Here is a 14165-nt window from a genome sequence, read left to right as displayed (position 1 = left end):
AACTGCTAGGGGAGGGAGGGGCACACCTCATCAACAAGGATACCTGCATGATCAATGTTTATATACCTAACCCTGAAATGTACCCCACATCTTTAAGATAAAAAATAAACAATAAATTGAGGTGCTTAGCCAGGCTCCACGTAAAGATGAACCTACTGACAAAGTTAATTTTTTCTTCAGGAAGTGGCCTGAATCCCTCCACACAAAGTTATATACCATAAAGCAAGATTGGGATTATTCTGAAAATACCTAAATCACGTGTTAACAGTCATCCCAATGGTTATTAAAAACTCCTCAGTAATATATCAGTGGATTCAACAGAGCTCTAAGAAAACAAAATGGCTTGTTAAATGGACTTAGGTTCTGCTTTATTGTGATTGTTGTTTTATTTTGTTTTGTTATTTTTTTAAATCAAATGAATTTGGGGAAGTATCTGTCAATGATCATGATATTAGCTTTAAAATACTTTGCATTAAAAGCATTGACAATCAGCCGGGCGTGGTAGCACAGGCCTGTAATTCTGGTTACTCAGAAGGCTGAGGTGGAAGGATCACCCGAGCCCAACATGTCGAGGCTGCAGTGGCTGCTCCGGCCACTGCACTCCAGTCTGGGTGACAGAGTGAGACTCTAATCTCAAAAAAAAAAAAAAAAAAAAAAAAAGCATTGACAATGGTTAATTACTCAAAACAAATTACTGAAGCCATTCTTGGGTTGTGATATTAAAATCACATCAGCAGCACCCAAGAGGACACTCATCCTCATGTTCAGGAGGGCAGCCATTTATTTTTATCTAGAGTCTTAATTCATTAGGTTATAACACTATTTTTATTAAGCCTAATTTCTTGAGGGGTATTAAAATGCAAGCTTTGTAGGAGCATCAATAATGTAGTGTCTATATTGAGCTCATGCTACTCAGAGTCACAGCCAATAGAAGGTCAATAAAGGCTACAGTCACATTATTCTTGCCAGATTTCTGTACAAGATCATTCAGCACAATGACTAATAGTGTTACCACCTCTGGGATTTCCTTTCCCCTTACTAGCTATAGCCTCCCTGGATTCCCTGGCCATTTAGAGTCCGAATGCAACCTGATTCACAGAATCATAAGAATTGTATCAACTTTATGATAAACTCTTGTATCTTGTAATTGATAATGTAACCTCTCAAACTCAGCTTGAAATTCAAGACACATACACACACACATACATGTGCGCGCACGTACTTGCCCACACACACTGAGGCATCTACAAATTTAAGCTTCACCTTTAGGCTGGAGCCACTAATTTTCCAGGACCTCATCTGATTATTTTACCCTCTTGTGGAATTTTGGCCTCTTGGGTCTTGCTGTTAACACCTGCTTGCAAGCATTGCAAAGGTGCCCAGATGATCTTGGTACTCCCAAAATCTTGGCATCAAGATATTACTTAAATATGCATGACCTCTCCTATAGCAAGCAGCAATAAATAAGTACGAAAATCTACATATCAAATTTGGGAACAATTAAAGAATTTCAGACTGAATTAGTCAGACAGTACAAGTACTAGAAATAGAGAAATTCTAATTTTAATAAAGTGACCTTAAGGAGTTATTTTACATACACATAGGATGTAAAAGTTATAAATGCACTGTAGTTAGAATATGATTGCAAACCTCTGTTTCTTAAACTGAGTGAATGAAATTTACCCTAAATCCATCGGAAATCTTTGGATAGCTCATCTCCAGCAAATAATGTAGTAAATATACTTAATGACCACTTATTCTACATGTAAAATTCTGGCCTAGAGACCCAAATAAGGAGTTTCTCAAGAATGAGCCTTGGTCGGGTGTGATGGCTCAAGCCTGTAATTCCAGCACTTTGGGAGGCCAAGGTGAGAGGATTGCTTGAGTCCAGGGGTTCGAGACCAGCCTTGGAAACTTGGTGAGAACTCTGCTCTACAATAAATTAAAAAAATTAGCCAGGCATGGTAATGCATGCCTGTAGTTCCAGCTAATTGGAAGGCTGAGGCAGAAGGATCATCTGAACCCAGCAAGTCGAGGCTGTGGTGGCTGTGAGCGTGCCACTGCACTCCAGCCTGAGTGACAGAGTGAGACTCAACTCAAAAAAAAAAAAAAAAAAAAACCTGGAACAAAGATTGAAGAAAAACACAACAAATCACCATAAATTAAAAGGAAATTTTTGAGAACTAGAAGGTTTTCATTAATAAAAATCAAGTGATCTCTGTTTTGAGTGTATGAATTTATGGAGTATGAATTTATGGAGTTAATAAAAAAGAATTTGATAAAGATCAAAGTTTATCAATAATAACAGACTTTGAAAAAATACGGCAAAATAAGATCTTTATACAAGGCTTTAAGGGATTTGAAAGAGTAATTATCTTACCAAAAAATAATGTAGGGCCTACCATCTCAGAAGAATGATTATTCTAGACATTATGTGAAATCTTTACTTTCACAGTCCCTATAATCATGTTCATTACAGATTACCAAATCCAAAGTTGAGGTCTTCTAGAAATTATAATACTCATTGGGTGTGGTGGCTCACACCTATAATCCCAGCACTTTAGTTTGTAAAGATGAGAGGATTGCCTGAGTTCAGGAGTTCAAGACCAGCCTGGGCAACTTGGCAAGACCTCGTCTCTACAATAAATCAAAATTAGCCAGGTGTGGTGGTGCACGCCTGTAGTTCCAGCTACTTAGCTGAGGTGGAAGGATCGCCTGAACCCAGAAGGTCATGGCTGCGGTGGCCACGAGTGTGCCATTGCACTCCAGCCTGGGCAAAAGAGTGAGACTCCAACTCAAAAAAAAAGAGAAGAAATTACAATACTCAATTTTTTAATGTTTTTTTCAATCAGGATAGGATAGACTTTACAGGGGTAGCAAACAACCCCCAGACTTCAGTGACTTAACATATTCTTTTTTTGTTTTGTTTTGTTTTTTGAGTTGGGGGTCTCACTCCGTTGCCTAGGCTGGAGTGCAGTGGTATGCTCACGGCCACCCCAGTGGACTTAGCATACTCTTAATTCTCACCTCTGGAGGGTCCCAGTCCAATGCAATCTTTTAGGTGACAGAGGCTTCATTTCAACACGTGCTTCCACCATCTCCAGAGCAGCAAAAGGGGAACACGTAGCTCTTGAAGGTTTTGTCCAGAAGTGGCATGTTGCTTCCACTTGTTTCTGTTTGTCAATGCAGATCACATGGCTATGCTCAGTGTCAAGAAAAGGATGATTGAAAAGTGAACTAGAATAATGGTAAGCAGCCCTGATGGATACCACAGTGACAATTGTGATTTAAACGGTGACAATTGTGATTTAAACGATTCAGATTTAAATGGCATGACTCCTGGAGTCATCCCCCATACCTTTCCTTTCTGCTGTGCAGGATACTTGCCTGAGGCGGAGACTAGAGACTTCAGACCACAAAACTTCATAAACCTCACCCATACAACAATGCAAGTGTGCTGCCAACCCAGATAAAATCTGACCCCCAGTTACATGTTCTAGGGAATCCAATACTGAAAAGAAGGGTAATCTTCAGGATTTTTTGAGTTCCAAGCAAAATAAATCCAACAGAAACTAGTATGAGCAAAAACATTGTAACCAAATTCAGAAAGAGCTATAGCAGACTGGACCTCAACGTGAGCCTCTAAATGTAGGAACTTAAATACTTTTAGCCCTCCCGCTCTGTTTTCCACCTCTACTGCTCTCTGCTCTGTCAGCATCTCTTTCTCAAGTCAGCTTCTTCCAGTAGAGGAATGGAAGAAAAATATGACCCCAGGGAGCTCTAGACTGACAATCAGAAAGGAACCACCGGCTCTCCTTTACCAGCTCTATTTAAAAGAAGATCCTAGGGAAGCCACTGAAGTAGCAATACAATCCGGTTTGTGCTTTTAAGAGATTTCTCTGGGCCAGGCAAATAGCTGACACGTGTCATCTCAGAACTTTGGGAGGCCGAGATGAAAGGATTGTTTGAGCCCAGGAGTTTGAGGCCATCCTGGGCAACATAGAACTTATCTCTACAATAAATAAAAAAAGATTAGCTGGGCTGGTGGCACACACCTGTAGTCCCAGCTACTTGGGATGCTAAAGCGAGAGGATCACCTGACCTCACAGGAGGTCGAGGTTGTGGTGAGCTGTGATGGTGCCAGTGCACTCCAGTCTGGGTGACAGAGTGAGATCCTGACTCAAAAAAAAAAGATTCCTCTGGCTACTGTTTGGAGAATAGATTGGACAGAGGCAAAAATGAAAGTCCTACTTAGCCTTGTTGACCAATTACTCCATGAAATCTCTTCCCTTGCCTTCTGTGACACAAAAACATTATAGGTCTATAGTAGAGGCTAAAAAGCCCTTTTGGTTCATTTCTATTGTTACCACACAACATCTCTTGGGTACTTCATGAGTTACGAACGCTTGGGCCAATGATCCAAAGTGCTACTATGCTAATCCTGAGGCTGAAACTCAAGTGGGAAATTTGCTTAGCCCAACCCTGGGTATCTCTTTTTTTCATACTTAAATTCAACTACATAGCTCCATCCTACTTTTCTCCTGAGGCTGCTGTTACCACTCAACTCAAAAGCATCCATGGCTCCTCAAGTTTATTGATTTAAACATGCACTTCCCAGGCTCTCCACGATACTATCCTGATTTACTTCCCTGAGCAGTTTTTCTATTTTTATGATGTAAATATGGATGAGTAGCTTTTCATAGAAGACTCAAATTCAGAAGTACACAGAGAAAAAGATGGCCACTCCCCTTTAACCTTCCTTGCTCCCCTCACCAGTGGGGACCACTTTGAACAGTTTGGAAGGTATCTTTCCAGTCTACTTTCAATACATTTATCATGTATATTCATGAAAATGTGGAAGTCCTTTTTTGTAATATGTAACAAAGATAATGTAATAATATATGATTTACAATTATCATAGTACTATAAGAAAGGGATTGGCAGTAATGGGAAACTGTCAGGGGAGGGGAGGTGGGATTGGCAGTTGAGGGAGACTGCTAGGGGAGAGAGGGACACACCTAATCAACAAGGGTACTTGCTTAATCAATGCTTGTATACCTAACCCTGAATTGTACCCCACATCTTTAAAATAAAATTTTTTTTTAAATAAATAAATATATATATATAATTTGATCAGTTTCCACATACTATAAGATGTATGGTGTTATTACTTAACAACATAACTTCACTTTCCATTTCAGTATGCATAGATCCACTTCCTTCTTTTTAAGGACAAACTAGTGTTCCTCAGGTGAATGTCTGTAATCCTTTATTTGCAATTTCAGATCCCAAAACATTCTGAAAACTGAACATTTTTGGTAAGTTTATAGTAAATTCATTTGGTGGTAAAACCTGACCTAAGCTGACATGAAGCTATTTAAAATCTTTATTTATTCCATTTCTGAATATTTATAATTTTCAATGCAAAAATAATGTATTTGATTAGGGAGTTTTGCCCCAGACTGCACTAATATTGTTGCTTAATATACAACCAAAACTTCTGAATTATAAAACATATTTGCCCAAGTGTTTCAAATAAGTGATTGGGAATTTATAGTTTGAGGATGTGGGGATTGTGTGTGCTTTTAGTTTCTTGAGAAAAGTTTATGAAATGTGTAAAACTTATGACTTATAATAATAATTAATACTCATCATGTGCTTATTATATAATAAACACTGTTCTAATGCTTTCCATAAACTAATTAATACATTCTTCACAATACTTTAAATAAGTATTATTATGATCTCCATTTTACAGATGAGAAAAACTGAGTCACAGAGAGACTAAGTAATTTGTGCAATTTCTGTAGTAATTAATGCAGCCAAAGTTGAATGTAAGCTAGTTTGGCCCCAGAACGTGTGCAGTTCACCCATTGTGCTGTTTTGCGTTTGTGCCCTCTGGGAATAATATAGCTAACATCTAGTCAGATCTAGCATTTTGTCCCATTTGCTTGACATCATTTACAAAAATAAAACCTTACACATCTAGTTAAAACCCCTGTGTAGCCCAATCCCAATCCCATTCCCCTTCCTTCTGAGAAGTAACTACTATCTTGAATTTGGCATTTCACCATTTTATGCATGTTTTTTATATTTTTATGTAACTACATACAATATAATTTTTTAGGCTTTACATAAAGCAGAAAGGGGGACAAAATCTTGAAAAGACACATGGGCCTTCACGTTACTAATTACTAATACTCTGTTTCTTAAACTGGATGGTATGTGTGTGGGTATTCATTTCCTGTTACTTATTATACAGCACTGGGCCTTTCATTTGGTATTTTATATATATAATGATTTTAAATTTTAAAATAAGTTTTATATTAATATAAATAATATTGTAATATTTTTTTAAAAATCTTTTTGAAAAAACTAGATACTTCGTCGGCTTGGCTTGGATATGTTCCCACCCTTTAGATAAATCACTGTGCCCAGAGGGCTGGGAGACTTGCTAGATTAACTAACAAGAATCATGCATTCGTCCCTATGGCCAGGGAGTGAAATTTGTTACAAAAAGGACAGTTTGGACAATATTGGACAAAACACCAAATATAAAACAATGGCTATGGTGGAAGCCAGAAGTGTTTTAACAGAATCAGAAAAAAAAAAATACCCTCTAAGCTCTCTTATTTAGAATGTACACTATCCTCCCCACTGTTACCCAGATGGACACACTTTCTACCTGTCACTTGTATACTGTCCTTTTAAATTAAAAGAGAATGAAATAATCCAAACAAAGCTATTCTGGGAAAACAAAGAGTGAAACCTCCCTCCCCACTTCCCCATTCCCTCTACTTCAGCCCAGATCTAGCAGGACAACAGGATGGAGCCTCGTTTAGGCCTACACAAGCAAATTAAAGGCTTTCACCTAGGCTTTGGGAAGCCTCTGTAGTGGACATCAGGCAGTATACAATTCTCTAATGGATCCAATTTATGATTTCTGGCAAACTTAAGGCGAGGCAAAATTTGAAAGCAGGAGGAGACTAAATGAAAGACACTAATTTTCCTCTACATAATAATGGGAAAGATCAGTTCCATTGTGGGGAGTGGTAGACTTGCCAATTGTGAGGCAGCTGGTTTTAAACATGGCACTCTTCTTTTTTGTGGTGTTGAACTGCACCCTCTCTTTCTGAGAAAAATGTGTGTGTGTGTGTGTGTGTGTGTGTGTGTATTCAGAAGGTGGTACCACCCCCATGAGGGGTTTTGAACATCTAGAGTGGTATTCATGTCTTCTAGCATGGTCTACTCAAACATAATATTTTATATATATATATAATTTTATATCAAATTACTTTTTAATGCCCTAAAGTTAGGGCATTATATTGATATTTTGAAATTATCCATGTAGCCAAATTACATTACCTATGAATTTTATTTCAGGATAGTAAAGGTTACATTGCAAATGTATTATAAGAAGGGAACATTGGTATAGAAGAGTCAGGAATCTCTGAGCTCCACCTTAGGACGGATTAAAAAGCACAAAACAAAGAAGGTAGGCAATTCCTCTCCATAGAAAATAAATGGAAAGCTAGGCAAAATATTAAAACTAACCATTCAGAATACTAAAAACAACCAAAGATAGGCAATGCCTCAAGAAGTGGTTACTCTTTCAAAAATGAACAAACAGTCGGGCATGGTGGCTCACTCCTATAATTTCAGCACTTTGGGAGGCAGAGGAGAGAGGATTGCCTCAGCCCACCAGCTCAAGACCAGTACGAGCAACATGGCAAGACCTTGTCTCTACAAGAAATCAAAATATTAGCCAGGCTTGGTGGCACATTCCTGTAGTTCCAGCAGGTAGAGGCTGTGGTGGCTGTGAGCGTGTCACTGTACTCCAGCCTGGGCCACTGTACTCAGCCAGAATGAGACTCTGACTCAAAAAATAAAATAAACAAAAATGAACAAACAGAAAAACTTGCTCTGCATCAGGTAAGAATGATGAGTTTTGGCCTTCCCGTTTGGAGGTATTCCCATTCCCTCTACCTCAAGTTTTATTTACCTCTCCCAGACAGAGTTTCAACAGCCAAAGGTGGTGGTATCAGTTCAGAGAAAGTGGCAGAGCAGCTGGAAATTCAAGGGGTTTTGGAAGTGATACAATAAACTCTCCACACACCCCTGGCTGTCTACTAAATTACATATGCACACATGAAATTCCAGAGAGCCTGGCAAAAGGTGAAAGACCAGGGAGACGTGTGAATTTATTGTACTTTTGATTAATTCCTCAACCCACACACAACTTTGGCAGCAAGGGTGAAAGTCTTACTCGTGTCTGAGAATTAACTTTGTCCAATTTTTTGGCTGAAGCTACTAAACTACACAGGCACTGGGAAAAACAGCAGGAATCCAGATTTTTTAAAACAAACAGAGACTACAATGGCTACATACTGCAGGGGAGACATATTTCATGGTGTGAGCTCACGCAAGTTAATTGCCTACCAAATAAAAAGCTGAAAACTCTAAGAAGAACAAAACAAAATCTGCAGTTTGCAGTAGATTATCTACAATATCTAATTTTCAACCAATAAGAACTAGACATACCAAGAAACAGAATATGTGGCTCATATGCAGGAAAATAAAAAGCAAATAGGAAATGAACTCTCAGTGGATCCAAATTTAGTAGACAAAGGATTCAAAACAGCTATTACAAATATGTTTAAGTTTTAAAATATATATGTTTGAGAAATTAAAATAAAATATGCTAGTTATAAGAAAATAAATAGGAAATCTCAACAGATAAATAAAAACTATTAAAAAAAACAAAACAAATGTGAAGCCTAAAGTTGAAAAGTAAAGTACAATAGCCATAACAAAACATTCACTGGATGTGATCAATAGCAGATCTAAAAATGGCAGAATTAATTAACTTAAAAATCAGTTGAAATTGCTATGGTCTGAATACCACCCAAAATTCATATGGTGATATCCTCACTCCCAAGATGATAATATTAGGATATGGGGTTTTGGAGAGATGATTAGGTTATATGGACAGAGTCCTCATGAATGAGATCAGTACCCTTATAAAGGAGATTCAAGAGAGGCCTATTGCCCCTTTTGCCGTGTAAAGTTAGAGTAAGAAGACAATTGTCTATAAGAAAATGGACCCTCATCAGACACCAAATCTGCTGGCACCTTGATCTTTGATTTCTCGGCCTACAGAATTGTAAGATATAAATTTCTGCTGTTTGTAAGCCATCTAGTTTATTATATTTTGTTATAGTATCCAGTTTGCACTAAAACAGAAATTATGCAATCCAAAGAGTAAAATGAAAAAAAATGAAGAAAAATTGACCAGAGCTTCTGAATTTTGTGGGACAATGGCAAGTGCTCCAACATACATGTAATTGGAGTCCCAGAAAGTAAGGACAAAAAGAAAAGGGCATATGATGGTCAAGATTATGTGTCAACTTGGTTAGGATATAGTACTCAGTTATTCAATCAAATGCTAATTAAAGTGTTGTTGAGAAGATATTGTGTAGATGTTATTCATATTCATAATCAGTTGACTCAATGTAAAGTAGATTATTCTGAATAATCTGGGTGGGTCGTATCCAATTAGTTGAAAGGGCTTAAGAATAGAGCTGAGATTTCCTTGAGGAAGAAGATATTTTGTCTGTAAAGTGCAGCATCACCTCCTGCTCAAGAGTTTCCAGCCTACTCTCCCTGATAATCTGCCCTATACATTTCATACTTGCCTAGCCAGTTCCCACAATTATGTAAACCAATTCCTTGCAATAAGTCTTTCTACACACACGCACATGTATACACACACATACATATTCACATCATATTATATATCCTACTAGTTCTGTGTCCCTGTTGGAACCATGGCTGATACAGGGCAGAAAGAAATATTTGAAGATAATAGCCAAAAATATTTCAAATTTGGTGAAAAATATTAACTTACAGATCCATGAATCTCAACAAACCCACAAACCCAAATAAGATAAACACAAAGAAAACCACACCTAACAGTGTTCAGAATCAAAAATAAAGAAGTGCCTCAACAACACACACTAATGGGGACACATAGAAAAGAATCAGACTTGGAATGCATTCTCAACTGTTCTATAGGATTTGGAATAGCAAGCCCATGAGAGCCTTGCAGAATTCCTAAGACATTGGTCTAGTTTAAATAATCTAGACTTGGAGAGGTGGTTGGATATTGAGGTAAGCCCAAGCCCTGTAGTAAAGTAGTAGTTGCTTCCTCCAAAATAGAAAGATATTAAGATGGGGAAGATTTTTTTAAAAAAACATATTTTAGAGTGGAATTAAGAGTAAAAACTAGTATTAAGTGCCAAGGTACAATGCACCTTCCAATACTTTTCCTCAGAACTTAACTCTGTTCTCCCAACCACATCTGATGCAAAGGCTTACTTTGTGGCTATATATATAAAGCATGCATTCTCAATTATCTCAATTAACTAGTATTAAATACCAAGGCACAATGCACCTCCCAATACTTTTCCTCAGAACTTAACACTACTCTCCCAACCACGTCTGATGCAAAGGCTTACTTTGTGGCTATATATATATAATGCATTTTCAATTATCCATGGCCCTTTGCACTCGGAGACATCTCATGGATCACATACCAACAACTCAACTGTACTTTTTAATGAAATAGTGAAAAATGAATCACTTCATATTAAATAGTATAGCATTGGAACCAATTATTTTATTGTAATTATATTTGGCTTATAACGGAATTTTGTACATTGAGGAACTTATTCATGATTTAAAAAATTAAACTTTTTTATATTTTCCTAACATGGTAACATATGAAACAGTCACCAACATGCATTACAGGTTCATTGATGCATGTTGTACGATAGTAACTTCTTTGACGTCTTCCATCTGGTGTTTTTCTATCCAAGCAGACAGTGCAGTCTTGTCATCTTCTTCTCACATTAATATTACGTAATTTATTGTCCAGTCTGTTGTTCGAAGATGTGTAAGGGCACACTTGTGATTCCTAAAAACTGTTTCTCAACTGATCGATCATATCTCAGTATATATTCTGTCTCTTTATTTGCTTTTTCATGCAATTTGATTGTAAATCTTCAAAGAAACATGCATTTAAAAAAAATTTGGCACAACATAAATTTGTCCTGTATAATCACCAGTAATCTCTTTATGTCCCCTGAGAGGGGACATCCGAATGGTTTGTCAGATTTCCAATGTCCCCTCAGAGGGGACACCTGAGTGTAAAGGACTAGTTTAGGAAGAGAGAAACCAAAAGGTGCGGAGGCACCAAGCTCACTAACCATATGTCACTTCTCCTCCCTCGAGAAGAATGAGTAAAGAAACAAAGAAAGTTCTATCATGGTTACAGAGTAGAAATTTCTTTCCCTCTATAGAAACATGGGAAGTGAGGAATAAATTGGCCTAATTTCCCAGCTAGAATGTCAATTTCTTAAAGTCACAAAAATGCAACTTATATAAACATCTGTATCTATTACACTTCCAAGCAGAGAGCTGTACATATAATAGATATGAGAAAATATGTATCAACTTGGCCATCAGCATTAGTCAGGGTTCTCCAGAGAAGCAGGACCAATAGGAGATAGATAGACAGACAGATGATATAGATAGATAGATATAAAGAGAAAGATAGAAAGATAGGAAGGAAAGAAGGAAGGAAGGAAGGAAGCGAGCTATGGTTTGACTGTCCCCTCCAAACCTGATGTTGAAATTTGATCCCCAGTTTAGAGGTGTGGCCTAATGGGAGGTATTTGGGTCACAGGGACAGATCCCTCATGGATAGATTAATGCCCTCTCCTGAGGTAAGTGAGTTCTCACTCTATTCCTTCCTGTGAGAGCTGGTAGTTAAGAAGAGCCTGGTGGCTGGGCCTGGCTTGGTGGCTCAGCCTATAATCCCAGCAATTTGGGAGACTGAGGCAAGTGTATTGCCTGAGCCAGCAGATTCGAGACCAGCCCAGGCAACTTGGAGAGACCTCATCTCTACAATAAATCAAAAATTAGCCGGGCGTGGTAGCACGCACCTGTGGATTCAGCTCCTTGAAAGGCTGAGGTGGAAGGATCGCCGGAGCCCAGCAGGTCGATTCTGGGGTGGCTGTGAGTGTGCCACTACACTCCAGTCTGGGGGACAGAATGAGACTCCAACTCAAAAAATAAAAATTAAAAAAGAACCTGGTACCTCCCCTTCTCTCTCTTCCTCCTCTCTCACCATGTGATCTTTGGAAATACTGGCTCCCCTTCTGCCTTCTATCATGAGTGGAAGCAGCCTGAAGCCTTCACCAGATACAAATGCCCAATCTTGAATTTTCCAGCCATTGGAATCTCACACCAAATAAACCTTTTTTCTTTATAAATGACCCAACCTCAGGATTTCTTCTATAGCAACACAAAACAGACTAAAATAGATGGAAGAATAGATAGATGATAGATAGATAGATGGTAGAAATAGGTAGAAGGTAGAGATAGATAGAAGGTAGAGAGAGAGAGAGAGAGAGAGATGATATTATAAAGAATTGGCTCAAATAATTATGGAGGATGAGAGCCCCAAGATCTGTAGTCCACAAGCTGAAAACTCACAAGAGCTGAGGGTGTAGTTCCAATATAAGTCTGGAGGCCCGAGAACAGGAGAATTGATGGTTTAAGTTTTAGTCTGACTCTGACAACCTGAGAACCAAGAGAGCCAAAGGTGTTTATTCCGGTCTGAAAGCCAGCAGTCTCAAGACCCAAAAAGAGTTGGATTTTTAGTTCAAGTCTGAGGGTAGGAAAAGATTTATGTCCCAAATCAGTCAGACAGGAGGAGTTCCCTCTTATTTAGCAACTTTATTCTATTTAGGCCTTCAGATGATTGGGAGGCCCACCCACACTAGGGAGGATAATCTGCTTTACTGTCTACCAATTCAAATGTTAATTCCATCCAGAAACACCCTCACAGACACACCCAGAATAATGTTCAACCAAATGTGTCAATGTGTGAATACCTCATGGCCCTGTCAACTTGGCACATAAAGTAAACCATCATGCAGTTCTATATTATGTGTGTGTGTGTGTGTGTGTGTGTGTGTGATGGAAAGAGAGAGAGATGAGAGAAATAGAGAATGTAATTTTAATAAACTCTAATCACACCTAATAGTTGAGCAGTGCTCTACAGTTTATAAAGCACTTCCATATATATTATCTCATTCAGTCTTCATAGCAACCAGCATTAGGAGTGAGAAAAATGAGGCTCATGGGGTGGCACAATTTGCTCAAAGTCACACAGCTAATATGAAGTAGAATTGCGACTCGACCCACATGATCAGACTCAGATCCAGTTCTGTCTCTACCACACCATGGCTGCTTTATTACTGCTATTTATTTGTTAAGCATTTTGACCTCCTTAAAGAAGAAAAGGCTGTTGCATGTGAAGTCTGGGGCGGCAGCTGTATCCCCAGCTGTCTGAAATGCCTCCACCAGGTTTGGCAACAGCTGTCTCAGCTTGACATCTCACTGGGTTCCTGTCAGAGCCCCACCTTAGGGAATGACAAGTTTAATGAAGAAAAATCCAACCTTCCACCTGAACTACCAGCTTTGCAAATGCACTGACATCTGACAGGCTTGGAGGCCCTCACTGCGGGGAATGGGGTGACCCCAGTCTCTCAGCTCATAGATTATATGTTTGGCAGCTTTCTCTGCAATTGGCTGGCACTATTTGTGTCTTCTCTGGAACCTACTCTCTAGTCCCAATGCTAATTTAGATGCAATGCAAACACTGAGTATTTCCTATGTGCTAGTCACTGGGGATATATAAAAAGATGAGTAACACACCATTTCTGCCTCAGGGACACTCAAAGTCCTACAGAAGAGTTAGAAACTTTATATTGCCAGTATTTCTATGGAGACAATACTATTGCCATGGCAAAGGGTCCCCATTTGAACAGAGAAACTCTGGTGCGATTGCTCAAAAAGTTAAATACCATGTTGACTGTTTCCTTTGGCAAGAACGGCAAATTCAAATGCCAGCAAGAATCTCAGAAGGGCAAGTTCTGTGGAAGGGACGCTTTAAAATTAGTATTTGAGAACCAGAACCTCACTTTTTATCTTTAAAAAAAATAAGTCAACAGCATGTCAAAGACCACATGAAAACATGTGGTGTATCAGGGGACAGACAAACAGGGTCACATATTTGGAGGACAGGGTACATGGAG

Source organism: Carlito syrichta, unplaced genomic scaffold, assembly GCF_000164805.1.
Source record: "Carlito syrichta isolate Samal-C Ts95f unplaced genomic scaffold, Tarsius_syrichta-2.0.1 Scaffold315851, whole genome shotgun sequence".
Classification (NCBI taxonomy): domain Eukaryota; kingdom Metazoa; phylum Chordata; class Mammalia; order Primates; family Tarsiidae; genus Carlito; species Carlito syrichta.
This window is presented reverse-complemented; position numbering follows the sequence as displayed.